This window comes from Notamacropus eugenii, chromosome 4 (genome assembly GCF_028372415.1).
Source record: "Notamacropus eugenii isolate mMacEug1 chromosome 4, mMacEug1.pri_v2, whole genome shotgun sequence".
In the NCBI taxonomy this organism is placed as follows: domain Eukaryota; kingdom Metazoa; phylum Chordata; class Mammalia; order Diprotodontia; family Macropodidae; genus Notamacropus; species Notamacropus eugenii.
This window is the reverse complement of record NC_092875.1, coordinates 32,292,389-32,305,300: the sequence shown is the minus strand read 5'-3', so window position 1 is coordinate 32,305,300 and position 12,912 is coordinate 32,292,389. Positions and strand designations below refer to the sequence as shown.

General features: G+C 41.7%; 1 protein-coding gene across 1 annotated transcript in view; it reads right to left on the bottom strand.

Annotated features, from left to right (window-relative positions):
• Positions 1-12,912, bottom strand: part of RBM19 (RNA binding motif protein 19) — a 234,456-nt gene that overhangs the window by 28,911 nt on the left and 192,633 nt on the right. The gene's annotated exons all lie outside the window — the stretch shown is intronic.

The following is a 12,912-nucleotide window of genomic DNA, read 5'->3' as shown; positions in this document are numbered from 1 at the left end:
GCTCCTCACCATCCGACAACCTGTCTCTCGGGTGAAAATGAGAATCTTCCACCTTGTGAGATCCGGAGGGACTTTGCAGATTTCACACGCGCGGGATGGCTCTGAGCTTGCACCAAAGTCTCCAGTGGCTTCCAGAGGTTGGAGGGGACTTATTTCTACCAGGGAACACAAAGTACTGTTTCCCATGGCCTGGGGGTTCCTTTTTGGCTGCTTTCTTCTTCTCTTTGACCCTCTTTCCTACATCACATATCTTTAGGGGCTCACCTGAGGTAAGGAGCACCCTTCCCCTTATTTTTTGGTGTTTCTTCCTTTATGCCACTCCCTCCCTGAGAAGTATTCAGGATCTAGTCAATGTGTCACAGAGCTCATAAGGATCAGAGGATTTGGAGCTAGGCTGTACCTTGGAGAGCACCATCTTGTCCAACATAGTCATGGCAGAGGAAGAGATGGAAGTTCAATGAGGGACTTCACAGCTAATAGGTCACATAGCTAGGGATCAGGCAAGATGGGATTCATCAAATATTCTTTCAAATAGGCATTTATTTTACCTTTTAAAATTTGTTATTGAGATATTTTGTTGTTACATCTTTTTCTTTTCCACATATATTATCTTTCCTTTCTTCCCTCTGAGAGAGAGAGAAAGTGAGATGGAGACAGAGAGACACAGAGAGGCAGACACAGAGATGGAGAGAGAGATAGAGATAGAGAGACAGCAAGACGCAGAGACACACAGAGATGCAGACAGAGAGACACAGAGATATAGAGACAGAGAGGGACACAGAGACACACAGAGATACAGAGATGGAGAGATACACACACATACAGAGAGAGAGAGAGAGCGAGAAGTTGGCATGTCCATAGTCACACAGCACCTATGCCTCTTAGAATCCTTGGCTTCCTTCAAATCTCAGCTCAGGTGCTGCTTCCAACAACATATCTTCTCTGATTCTCTTCTCCCAACTTAGTATTTTCCTTCTCATCAAATTATATTACATCAACTTACCTACTTAATGTAGTATCCCCTTGGATGGATTGTAAGTTCATTGAAGGCCTAATCTATTTTTTCCATCTTTGTCTTTGAATCTCTGGTTCCACAATGTTTAATAAATGTTTGTTGAAATGAATATGTGGGAACAGAAACCAAAGAATCAGGCAAAGATAGAGGAAAGAATCTGAAAGGCCCTGAGAATATCCCTCTGTCAATTAATTTTTTTTTTAACAAGAGCAAAACAGTATCCTAGATGAAGTGTAGTACAAGTATTATCACCATTTCACAGACAGGGCAAGTTAGTGGTAGAAATCAGATCAGGCTTAATCCTAGTTAACAGTGCTTGGTCTCACTTCTTGAACAATGTGGCATCTAAATATATAAGCATTAATGAGATGGGCTCTATTTTCAAAGTCACCAAGGATAGGGCAGCTAAGGTACAAAGGATAGAGCACTGAACTTGGAATCAGGAAGACTCATATTTATGAGTTCAAATATGATTTCAGATACTAATTGTGCAACCCTGGGAAAGTCACTTAACCATTTTTGCCTGTTTCCTCATCTGGAAAATGAGCAGAAGAAGGAAACGGCAAACCACTCCTGTATTTTTGCCACAAAAACCCCCAGATGAGGCCATGGAGAGTCAGACATGGCTGGAATGACTCAACAACAACACTGATGGGGTAGGGGGGGGCACGGGTAGGCAGGGCTTGGACCATAGAGAATATGTATCCTAATTTGTCATCCCACTACATCAGAGCTGGGAGGAACCAGGGCTCACGTATTGAATGTATTTGAATGAGTAAATGCATATTTATTAAACACTTACTATATGCTAGGCATATGCTGAGTTAGACACATATGCAAAAGAGTCATCATAGTCCCTGCCCTCAAGAATCTTACATTTTAATAAGGGGATGCAATACCTCCAGGAGAGAGGTGACCACTAAAAGGGCTTGCTGAGTTGATCCATAGGGCTGTTGATAAACACTGTCCTTTCCTGAAGCAATGGTATTATTGATTTGATTATCATTGGAGGGAGGGGGTAGAAGAGGTGGAGGAGATCAGCAGGGCAAACGTTATTGCTTGTCCTTTGTTCTCAAAGATGAAGGTGACACCATGACTTGCAAGTGAATTGGATTTAAGTGAAGGAGGTCTTTGCAAAGTCACCAGCTTGCAGAGCCTTATAGGTCCAGTGGCCATATATAGATTAGGTCAACTGGAGATGGCCCAGGATGAAGTGGGAGACCTTGACCTTTTTAAGCTAAGGTCTTTAACAGGTCTCAGTCAACAGTTAAGGTTTAATAAGAATTGAGGCAAAGAATGGCCTCTTTAGCTAGTCAAAAGTTTTAAAAAAATTTAAAAAGGGCAGATGGGAAGATGACCTAGATAGAGGGCTGGTTGAGACACGAAGCCTCCTCTATTTTGGAGGCAATAGTGAGCTAGTGATTTTCCATTAACTCAGGAATCTCTCACCAATAAGGATAACCCACTCCTAGGGCAATAGTTCCAAAGATTAGTACATTCTCCCTGAGACTGGGGACATGGTGAATGCTGGAATGGAAGGGACCTTGGAATAGACAATGTCAGAGCAGGGAGGAACCTGTTCTGGGTGCTTTGACATGCTATAGATGACAGCGTGATATTGGGTGATTCACTTCTCTTTCTTTTGCTCATCAGCAAAATGAGATGGTTGGACTATATGACCTCTGAGGTCCCTTACATCTCTATCTATGACTGTATGATTTCATGCTGAGAACTGGCAATAAGCAACACAAAAATAAAAAAAAAAACATTCCTGCCATCAAGGAGCTGATCTTCTAGGGGTGGGGGTACAACACCGTACATAGATAAGTCAATCAATCAACCAACAAGCATCAATTAAGCACCTACACTACCAGGTACTACAATAGGTGAGGATACAATACAAAGAATGAAATACTTCTTACTCTCAAGAAGCAAATCAATACAAAATATTTGCAATGTCAGGACTTTGTAAGTCTCATGACTTGTATCCTCTCCAGTGAAACGATGGATTAGTTTAAATTCTCTTTAAGACTCCTACCTCTAATGTTGCATGCTTCTCATAAGAACAGCTAACATTTATATAGCACCTAATAGGTGCAAGTACTGTGCTAAGTGATTTACAAATATTATCTCACTTGATCCTCACAATTACCCCGGAGGGTAAGTGCTAATATTATCCTCATTTTTAACATATCAGGAAATTGAGGCAAATAGAAGTCAAATGACTCCCCCAGCTAGTAACTGTCTGAGACTGAATTTGAACTCAGATATTCCTGACTTCAGGTCCAATGCTGTATTCACTGTGTCACCTAGGGGCCTTAATATTATATTATCCTACATCTATACTACAATTATGAATCGAGTGGGGTAGTTGGTGTCCCACTGTGGAATAGTAGTGTGCTGTGCCAGCTCAATGAGCTAATTCAATCATGGACTGTGTTGAGAAGCCACATCCAGCCCAAGAGAGGTGATCCTCCTGTTGTACTCTGCCCTGTCTGGAGTGATGGTTCAGTTCTGGGTTCTAGAGGGATACAAGTAAGTCAGAGAACATTCAGAGAAGGGAACCAAGGATGGTGAAGGGCCTCTAGTCCGCATCATATGAATGCTGGGCAGAAGAGCTGTGAGTGTTTAGTCTGGAGAAGGCTTCATAGGATTTTGCACCATGCCTCCCCTCCCCTTTCTGCATTGGTGAATTCCTCCCAGAACCATAATGTCCATCTGAGAAAGGGTTCAGGTCACCACCTGAACATTACTGCCATTTTGTTGTTGTTAAGTTCTTTCAGTCGGATCTGACTCTTCATGACGTCTTTTGGGGTTTCTTGGCAAAGATATTGGAGTTGTTTTCCACTTCCTGTCTCCATTTTCTACTGTCATACTGCTCCTCTTTCTGTCTTCCCCATTAGAATGAAAACTCCTTCAGAATATGAGAGATGAAAAAGACAGGAGCTGTCTTCTTTTTACCTGTATTTGTATCCCCAATCTTAGCACAGTGCCTGGCACATAATAATAAGCACTTAAGGAAGGTTTGTTGATTTGCTGACATGATATCTGTGCTCAAGTATGTGAAGGGTTGTCAGGTGGAAGAGAGATTAGCTTGGCTTTGCTTGGTCCCAGCAGACAGAACTGGGAACTGTGGATGAATGAGGCAGAGAAGCGAGTTTTGGCTCTGTGTAAAGAAATGCTTTCTAACCATTAGTGCTGTCCAAAAGGTTTCCTCCATCTCACCACTCCTGCACAGAGTGTTCCTCATAAATGTTTGTTGATTAAATGTTATTTTCCTGTTTGGAAGAAGACCAATCACATCACGAGGTAATATCTTGACTCTTGAGTGAATTGAATTTAAATGAGGCAGAACTGCACAAGCCTGTCAGCCTTGCTCTCTCTTCCTGAGTCACTGAAGTCCAGTGGCAGGACAAAAGTCAGGATAACCATTGATGGCCTGGGATGCAGTGGATCTTTGATGTCTGATCAAGGTCTAAGTGTTCCACAGTGCCTGCTTCAGCCACCTTCATGGCCAAATTGTTCTAATCTGCCCGTTCCACCAGGGGAAGTCTTCACATGTTCGGGGTAGACATCCTCCTAACTCACTGAGTTCATGGCCTGTTGGTTACTCTTAACTTTATTTAGACTGTCTACCAAGACATGGTAGACACATGCTACAGCTCTTTGGTGCCACAAGTAAGAGCTGGGTGAAGGTCTATAGCAAAGGTATATGAGCAGCCCTGAAAAGGGCTCAGCAAATCCTCACACCAGAGGAGCTTGTCCTCCCTGAACAAATGAATGAATACCAACCTTGTAGAATCAGAAGACTCTATGGTTTTCAAGTCAAGGCTGGAGGGCTAGGCCTTGAGATGTAGAGTGGGAATCTTGCTCATGTCTAAATTGGACTTGATGGTCTCCAAGGTCTCTTTCAACTCTAAAATTCTTGTATGCTGTGGATGACTGATGGTTCCTGAATTACTGGCAGGTCTTGTTCTATAGTCTATCAATACTCCAATGGACTCATGTTTTCATTAACCAGGGTATTTCCTTTGCTGGTGAAGATTTCACCCCTCCTGGACTTCTCATACAATGAGATTCTTGACAATTTAATTTAATTCAACAAGGGGTTTATTAAACACCTATTGCTACAGCCTCAGGCACCATGCTAGGTGCTGGGTGATAAAGAGACAAAAACCCAACCATCCCTTCAGTCAAGGATCTAACATTTTACTATGTTAGAGCATGTGCACAGATAAGTAAATATACAAAATATGCAAACTATACTGGGGACGGAGTCAAGTTGTGAGGGATAGTGATAGTTATACCGTCCCTGCAACAAGAGAGTAAAGAGAGTCAACGAAACATTAAAAAAAACCACACAGAACAGAAGGAAGTTAAAGAAGGGGATGCAGACAAACAGGACAGTGTTGGAACTACCATGTGCAATTCAATATACACTTAACAAAAAACCCTGTTCATAATAGACTTCACTGTGTCATATTAGCATATTGCCTGTGTATAAATCAGCTCAAATTTCTGGGTTTTGGCCTCCTCATCTATAAAACAAGGGAGCTGGACTTGATGGTCTCTAAGGTCGTTTCCAGGTCTATGACCCTAGAAACATTCTGGAGGTTCTATATAACTTTCAGTAGAGTATAAGCTCTTTTAGGGCAGGGATTATTTCATTTTTCACTGTAGTGTAGCGTCTAGCACTTGGAGGCCTTCTTCTGGGTCTCTTAGTACTTGGTGAATTCCAGAAGAGCACTAAGGTTATTCATCTGTTTTCCCTCACTCTGATCAGTTCTGGGCAGCTAGGTGGTACAGTGGATAGGGCACCAGGTCTGGAGTCAAGAAGACCTGAATTCAAATTCAGACTCAGATATTAGCCGTGTGACCCTGGACAAGTTACTTAACCCTGTTTGCCTCAGTTTCCTCATCTGTAAAATTCCTTGGAGAAAGAAATGACAAATCATTCTTGTACCTTTGCTAAAAAACCTCAAGTGGAGTCATGAAGAGTTGGACATGACTGAACAACAACAATCCAGTCAAATATAGCTCTGAGGCATTCCTATCCTAGCTCTCATTTCTGTTGATGAATCAGGTTCCCAGAGGTAGGCAGCCTACATCTCCCCCTCAGGGATTTAGGGACACCCCTGAGGTGCAATTCTTCAACACCACTATTCTTTAACCATGATGGGTTTTCTCCAACACCTCTGACTTGAGCCCCCACTGGTTCAATTTCCTTTAAGATTATCAACTGAGAATTATTTAGCAACCCTTAAGGAGTTTTTAGAAAGGGGGTATTTACCGAAGTGGTATAATTGGTACAAAGAGTTGATACAACCAGTCCAGGGTAAAGTGGACTCAAGCTTAGAAAGCACAATGGAGAAGGTGTAACAATTCCTAGCTGCTAAAAGTTATTTTCTCCCATTTATAGAGTGCTTAGGAAGCTCCTCTCAGGCGTGGTGTAAACTCTTTGCTGCTCTCTTTGTAGAACCATTAGTCCAGTTAGGGTCTACAAGCTGATCTAAGGAAGCAATTTATGACCCTGATGGGAATATGGCAGCCAAAGCTATCCCCAATGATTATGATGCTGGGATAGATGGTAAGTCCAACATCCTCTAGACCCTTCAGAGGTGGAAAGTCCACCTCCAGTCAAGGAGGAAGGAGATCTGGCTAAGGGCTTCCCTTCCCAGTGGGTCCTTCTCAGGGAAGGTTCAGCTTTTCTCTATACTCTGTCCAATTTCTGGAATTTCCTCTTTTCTCAACTGGATGGATAATCTATAAACAATTCCTGGGACATAGTTGCTTGATTGAGACATGTTCTCACCTAGTTAAGGTATCAGAGCTAAAATGGTGGTTAACATAGGATCCTGTAATCCTTTGTCTTTTGTACCATTCTTTGTGCATCAAGTCATTTATTCATTCAGTCAACAAACATCTTATTAAGTACTTATAATATGCCAGATACTATGCTATGCATTGGTAACACAAAGAAAAAAACACAATACTTCTTGACCTCAAGGAGCATATATTCTAATGGGAAAAGCATGTAAATAACTAGACATGTACAGAAATATATACACAGGGAAGATGGAAGGTAAACTCAGAAGGGAAGATGCTAGAGCTGGGAGCAATGGCAGTGTCCTCTCAAAGAAGGATTTTGAGCTCAGTCCAGAACAGGAGTATTTAACTGGGGGGCCACAGACCCAGTGGAAAGCTTTCAGGGGATCCATGAATTTGAATAGGAAAAAATAGGATATTTTAATTTTCCTTGACCTTTAACTGAAATTTAATATTTTCTTCAATTATTTAAAAATGTTATTCTGAGAAGGGAGTGTGTGGGTTTTACTATAGCACAGAAAAGGTATAAGGACCACTGTCAGTAAGTTCAGAAACAGAATTGGGGGGTATCCAGTGCAAAGACCCAGAGATAGACCAATGTAGCTGGATCATAGGGTATGAAGGGGCCAGGTGGTAAAGAGTAGGAAGGCATATTTGATCCTGGAAGTGTATCTTGTTGGTACAGAGTTGTTTTCATGTCTCCTCCATTAAATTATGAGCTCCTTGAGAGCAGGGACTGTCTTTTGCCTTTCTCTGTATCTCCAGCACTGAGCACACAGTAGTTTTTTAATAACTGCTTTTTGTTGTTAATAGCGAGTCAGTGGAGTTTACTGACTAGGAGTACTACATGACCAGAAGTAACCCTAACCCTAAAGTGTAGACTTTAGGAGCTTCCCTTTCACAGCAAATTGGAGAATGGGGCTGGGGTTAGGAGAAACTCAAGGTAGGCAGACTCACCAGCAGTTACTGCTATATTCCAGGGATTAGGTGATGAGGGCTTGCACCAGGGTGGGGGTGGTGTCAGAGTAAAGAAGGGAGTGTATTCAAAAGATGCTGCAAAGGTGAAGTGACCAGAGATGTTGCAAAGTGAAATGAACAAGAGATGATTCAAAGGTGAAATCAACTAGAGATGATGCACAGGTGAAATTGACCAGAGATTCTGCAAAGGTGAAATGGGGAAGAAATGCTGCAAAGGTGAAATCAACTAGAGATGATGCACAGGTGAAATTGACCAGAGATGTTACAAAGATGAAATGGACAAGAGATGCTGCAGAGGTGAAATTGACAGGTCTTGGTCACTCATTGGTATGTGGGGTAAGAGAGAGTGGAGAATCTAGAATGACAACATTTTGAGCCTGGGTGACTCAGAGGATGATGATAGACCTTGACAGTGACAGGGAAACCCAGAAGGGGTTGGGGTGTGAGTTATTGCTCATCTTTTCTTTCTTCCTATTGATATTCCCTAATGGGTCACAAAATTTTAGAATTGGAAAGGACCTTAGTGACCATCCTGTCTTACTCACATTCTCCAGGAGAATCCCCATTATGACATCCCTTCAAGTGGTCCTCCAGTCCAAAGACCAACAGCTGGGGGGACCTACTACTTCTCAAGGTAGCCCTATCTACTTTGGGACAGCCCTCCTTGTTAGGAAGTTCTTCCTGACAACCAGTCTCAGTTTGTATCTTTACAACTGTGTGCCCTACCCCCAACTCCTGACTCTTCATTGTCTTTTACTGGTGGCATTTTAATTCTCTTTAATGGAAAAAAGCACTGGCTTTGAGGGGTAAAAAGTCTGGGTTCAAATTCCATCTCTGATGTCTTACTATCTGTGTGAACTTAGTCATGATAACCTCTGTGGACCTCAGTTTCCTTCTCTGTAAAATGGAAGGATTGAATTTGGTGGCTTCTGAGGTCCCTTCCAGCTCAGACTCTAGGATCCTATTATATATAGCCTAGGGTACTGGGATTTAATGCTTCAGGCATCTGTGATCATCCTGGTGTGAGTACTCCCTCTACTGTGACAGATTCTGATCCCTCTATAACTTGTACATAGGTGGAGGGCATGAGTGGCTCTGCCCAAACTGGTGCTGAGCCTCTCTGGGCTTAGCTAAGCTGGTCCTCTGACAATTACAGTCTCTTTCCAGGACTATCCCTTCCTTCCACTTTTGCTTCTTTATGCCTATATTGTAAACTTCTTGAGGGGAGAGACTGCAGTTCATTTTTATTCTGGTATTCTCAACACTGAGCACAGAGCCTGACCCAGAGGAAGCACTTAGCCCATGCTTATGGTCAATTCACTGAAGCCTTTCTAACTCAGAAATTGTCAGGGCTTTTGCCTAATAGCATAGGAGGCTTAGAGGAGCCAGGGTCACCTTTACACCATTTATATACATGTGTGTGTGTAATACATACATACATGATACACAACATGCATATGTGTATACTCACATACACACACATATTTAATTTCAATTGCCTTCAGGGGAAATTTGAGCCATTAGATAGTTGTAGGCATTTAATTCCCTAGATTGTGTGTGGGCTATACCTGATAACATATATACATGTATGTATATACATTTACATACCCATAGACCTATATGTATACTATACATATTTGCTTGTTGTCTCTCCAATTAGACTGTGAGCTCCTTGAGGACAGGGATTATCTTTTGCCTCTTTTTATATCCCTAGTACTTAGCACAATTCCTGGCACATAGTAGGCACTTAATAAATATTTATTGACTGATATATATATATACATATATATATATATTATACAGGGTGTCCCAAAAGTTCTTAGCACAGGTTTTAGCTTTAATAGCTTAAAATGGCACTAAGGCTTTTGGAATACCTTGTAAATATTTAGAATATATATATATATATATATATATATATATATATATATATATATATATATATATATATATATACATGTGTGTGTGTCTGTGTATATATATATGTATACATATACACACACATATATATGAGCACACACATACATATCCACATACACATATCCACACACACACAAATACATATCCACATACACACACACACATACATATTGAATGCTTATAAATATCTATAGTACCTGTACATGGTAGGCATTTAATAAATGCTCATCAATTGATTAATGATTCAAACTTCCCCTGCAGGCAATTAAAAATACATTGTATTGGTTGAGGCCTTTCTATCTGTCATTTTGTGGTTCTCATCTCCCCATCCCCCTCCTGACAAGAGAAAAACAATTAAGCAAAACCAACCAATACAGCACCTGCACCAGATGACGCATATACTCTGTCCTCATGGTCTCCTGCCTTTCTTCCTACAAATTAAAACAAACCCAGGAGCCCTCAATTAGAAACCAAACAATTACCTTTTTGCAGCATGGTGGCTTGGACACTGCGATCAAAGCTTAGCTTAGACATCAAAATGTCTACTATGTGTAGGACCTCAGGCCTCAGTTTCCTCATCTATGTAAAAAGAGGGGATTGGACTAAGTGACCTCTAAACCCCCTTCTAGTTCTCAATATAGAATCCTCTGTGTGACCTTGGCAAGTCACTGAACCTCCTTGGCCTCAGCTTCTCATCTATAAAATGAGAGATTTGGATTATGTGATGTCTAGGGTCTTTCTGAGCAGGTGTACATTCCTTGTGTTTAAAATCTGTACTTTTTCTCCCTCCTTAGCCCACTCCCCACATCTTACTAACACTACAAGTGTAACTTCTTCCCAGAAGCCTTTCTTGATGCCTCTAGTAGCACTGGTTTTCCCCACTCCCATTCTCACCTTGGGCACAACATAAGGGTTTGCATGTTCCTTTTGGATACATGGTGAGCAGTAGCATGCGGGAGAACATGCTGGACCTGAAGGTGAGTCCTCTCACCTCTGATATCTTTTAACTGTGTGGTTCCGACCAAGTCACTGAGTTCCTCCTGTGGCTCAGTTTCCTCAGACTGTAATATGGGTCTAAGAGGAGGACCGACATCCCAGCGTTGTGATGATCACGAAATGTGGAGTGAGAGCCTGCCAGGGCTGTGCCAACTTGTATTTTGGGGATCTGGACTCAGGATTTCATTCATGAAGATGTTCACAGATGAGCAAGCTCCCTGAAACACAGCACCTAGACAGGAGTTGGGGGCACATTCAGGGTCACATAGCTAGGATGCCAGAGGCTAGATTTAGGCTTGGAGGTTGGCTCCTCACACACTTAGACCATGTTGCTTTATTGTTGTGATCATTATTTTAATAACTTTTGAATATGTAGCGACATGGTACCTAGAGAGCAATGGCCCAGGGTCGGAAGGCTCGGGTTAAAATCCAGGCTGTACCATTTACTATCTGTATGAATTAAATCCAGGCTGTACCATTTACTATCTGTATGAATTTGTGGGTTTCAGTTTCCTTATTTTAAAAAATAAAGCAGTTAGAGTAGATGGCCTTCCACCTCTAAATCTAAGATTCTATGAGGTCACTAAGAGAGGACCTTCCGCAACGTTGCACAAAATGCTGGTGAGAACAAGGGAATCGATCATTTTTAACGTGCAAATATTCTTTACACTTCAGATAAGACAACTGAGGTTCAGAAGCAACGTCAGTCAACTAGCATTTATTGGCTTTTTAATGAAGGTGGTTTGACTATTTTTGCATAGTTAATATGTGCAGGGGCTGTGATTTGAACCCAGATTTCCTGACTCCCAGTTCTTCACTCATTCTACCCTACCACAGAGACACTTGAAAGCTAGAAGGGTAGCCCTGGTGTAGTCTTAATAATAGTATGAATAATTATACGTAATATATAATAATTGTATAATATATCATTATATAATAATAAAATAGTAATGGCAGCTAACATTTATAGAGCACTTTAAAGTCTGCAAAGTGTTTTATGAGTATTATCTCACTCGACTCTCATCATAACTTTTAGAAGTAGGTGCTATTATTATCCCCACTTTATAGATTAGGAAACTGAGGTTGAAAGAGGTAAGCAATTAGCTTCAAAGATCACAGAGGTAGTATTATAGGGTACCGCTGAGATTCAAACGCAGGTCCTGTGACCCCAAGTTTATCATTCTTTCCACCGTACCACGTACCCTTCAAATTTCATTAGAAACATGAAGGCTGGCTTATGAGGAAGCGGGGTGGGAATGGACTGAAATCAATGCATTTCTGAAATACCTCAGCTGAAGTTACATCCGATGCCTTGAGAGCAGAAACAGGAAGTACCATGTTTGTATTTCTATTGGATTTGGGTTGAATGTATCTTTTTTCCCCTGGAGATTACCCTCCACCTTTTCTCCCCAAAGCCTTCATCTGTCTATGCATCTATGTATGTATGTTTCTATCTCTGTCCATCTGTCCATCATCTACCCATCCATCCACCCACCCATTCAGTCTCTCTCTTCCACTATCAAAGCCACCAATTCTGGCCAACTATGCAGGGTTTAAGTACTTCAACATGAAAAGTCAGGATATCTTGGCATGTGGGTAATCTGCTATATCCTGCAGAATCTTACCCATGAGTGGTTAAAAGTCACAACTGTAAACTGGGAAAATCTACCCTTAAAATGGGGCAGAGGAACCCTTGGTAACGCTATAAAAATAAAACTCAGTGAGGATGAAAATGTCATTAACTACTCACCCCCTTCTCCCCATTCCCCTTTCCCAAGTCTAGGGAGTATCAAGTGGTGGAGACCCTGGGTCTGCAAGATCTTCTCCATCTCAAGGATGCATCAAGATTTATCATAATGTAGGGCATCTCAGAGGGGACAAGTTTTTTCTTTGTGGTGGCACTGTTGTTGAAACCAGAGGGAGGAATCAGAATAAATGAATGGATGAGAGAGAGAGAAAGAGAGAGAAAGAGAGAGAGAGAGAGAGAGAGAGAGAGAGAGAGAGAGAGAGAGAGAGAGAGAGAGAGAGAGAGAAAAGAGGCAAAAGGCAGAGAGGGAGAGAGGAAAGGAAAGACAGAAATGGGAAAGGAGAAGAGGAGAGAGAAAGGGAGAGATAGAGGGAGAGAAGAGAGGGACAGAGACAGAGGGGAGAGAAGAAACAGAGACTGAAGAGAGGAGGAA